General features: G+C 41.3%; 1 protein-coding gene across 1 annotated transcript in view; it reads left to right on the forward strand.

The window, feature by feature from the left end:
• LOC138039699 (uncharacterized) overlaps window positions 1-2500 on the forward strand; it is a 229285-nt gene that overhangs the window by 30894 nt on the left and 195891 nt on the right. The window lies entirely within an intron of this gene.

Here is a 2500-nt window from a genome sequence, read left to right on the forward strand (position 1 = left end):
ATTGAGTATCATTTGCATACAGATGGAAGTTGACTTTATGACATCTCATAATATCACCCAAGGGTGAGCTGTAAAGCAGGAATAAAATAGGTCCAAGGACACTACCCTGTGGAACATCATAATGTAGCTTGCGACTGGATGATATGCCATCGTTTACTTTTACGGTCTGGTGACGATCAGACAGGTATGATTTGAGCCACTTGAGCACATTGCCCACAATGCCAAAACGATGTGAAAAACGATGCAAAAGAGTCTGGTGATTTCACTGTATCAAATGCTGCTGAAAGATATAATAGCAGCAATATCACACAAGAGTTATTATCAATAGCTCGCAGTATATCATCCTGGACTTTAATCAGTGCCGTTTCCGTGCTATGATGCTGTTTATAGGCAGACTGATAAATTTCATTTAAGTTGTTATCTTCAAAATGATGGCACAACCTTTTCAATGCATTTAGGAATAAGTGCTAGGTTTGAGATTGGACGAAAGCTGCTGCATTCTTCGTGATTCAGATTTGCCTTCTTAAGACGAGGAGACAAAGACGCATTTTTCAGACTGGATGGAACTACGGCATCGGTAATAAACATGTTAACTATCTTAGTCAGCACTGGTATTAAATCGTAAAAACTGTTGTAGGGCTAGGATCAAGATCACATGACCTACACGCAAACTTGGAAATGAACTTCTCCAACTGCGTCTCAGTGACAGGTGTGAACTGGCAGAATAAAATCTTACTGTGTTCGAGGCTTGCATCAGGGAAAGAGTCTTGTAGGTTTACTCTCCGGCAATCAAGATCTTCTCTATTGTGCTAATAATCTGCTCAAAGTAATCGGCGACTTTATTTGCAAGATCTACTGAACAGTTACAGGGCGGGTAGAGCTTTTCAGCTCTGCCCTTAAGCAAGGTTTCTGGGGTACCAAACAATTCCTTTGGTGTGGACTCAAGTTCGGCGATAAGATCTGTGTAATAGCTTGCTTTGGAAGCCCGGATAAACCGGTGAACTATTATACACTGTTGCGTGTAGATTTCCCTGTCTATTATTAGTCTTGTTCTTCGCCAACGAAGTTCCAGTTTTCTCCGTTTTCAATTTCTGTTCTTGGATCTCAAGGGTAAACCAGGGTGACTTCGGACGCAAGGTTACAATCTTACTTTTGGTTCAAGTAGGGAACCTAACTTCATGTTGTATCTTTCGACCCCGTCGTTTAGCGATACGATGTCGTTATCGCTTAAATTCGAGTTCTTAATGTCCTTGGAAAACTAGACAACTCAATGCGGTTAAGTCTCCTGTAGATTATTTCTTTTTTCTAGAGAGGAGGTTTGCGTAAGAGTACTTTGCAATTTATTGCATAATGATCAGATAGAGGGGGATCAGTTACTGAAATGTGTCCTACAGTACCAGTGTTATCTTCTGATCTGGTGATGATCAAATCTAGAATGTAGTTTCCTTTGTGTGTCGGTTGCTCTACGTGCCGAGCATAGTCAAAGCTTTGTAGCAATTCTATTATTATGATTATGCATGTGAAAGTTGAAGTCACCAACGACCATAATATGTCCCTTTTCAGTAGCCAATTTCTCAAGGATTGATCCAAACTTATCAAAAAACAGTTCACGGGTGGAGCCGTTTTTCTTTGAAAGCCGTGACAACTACAAGTCTGAAGGTTCTAGAGCTGGACTTAATCACAGCATCAATGCATTCAAAACTTCTGAAACGCTTCGAGGGATTGACCTTTGTAAGAAAAGAGACTTCTTACACAGCACTGCAACGTCGCCACCACGTTTTTCCCTCGACACACACCGAAAGACATAACCCTTAGGTGTGAGGTCGCTTTTCACAGCTTGATCTATGTCACCAGGGAGGAGCCACGTTTCTGTAGACGTCATGATATCAATCTTTTCCCCGATCACAAAGTCATTCAGGATAGTAGCCTTGTTTTTAATAGTTAACTCTGTTTAAAATATAAGTGCTACACGGCCAACGTTTGTATAAACGTAACATTTCCTTGTACTTGTTTTTAATAGATCTAGTGTTTAGCAAACAAAATTCAATGGCCTTGCATTTAAACTTTTGGACTAGAGAAGCGCGTGGAATGACAAGAAGGTTTCGATTTTGATTGTTTCTTGTGGCCTTGTTTCTCAAAACATGTCCCATGTGGTGTGGAGCTCGAAGTGAAATTGTCACAGGAATTGTGCCAGGCGTATTTGCACTTGCCGGTGCATGGTAGCAGGACCTCTGTAAATGTCTTTCTAAAGAGGTCACGTGTGATCCCGAAACCCGCGCGTCATCACGCTCAGAGCCTCGTAAGGAGCTCGTCACGAAAGGGTGATCAAGTACAAAGACGTTGTTGGTTTGGCTACCAGTGAAGGTGTTACTTTGAATATTTGATGCGTCCAGGTGGAGTATTTTTCTTTGAAATTCCGAGATCGACCAGACATCTCCAAACACTCGCTGACAAAGGTTTATGCTTGGAAGATATTAAAGAACAAATCGCATTCAAAAAG

The sequence above is a fragment of the Montipora capricornis genome, chromosome 3 (assembly GCF_036669925.1).
Source record: "Montipora capricornis isolate CH-2021 chromosome 3, ASM3666992v2, whole genome shotgun sequence".
NCBI lineage: Eukaryota > Metazoa > Cnidaria > Anthozoa > Scleractinia > Acroporidae > Montipora > Montipora capricornis.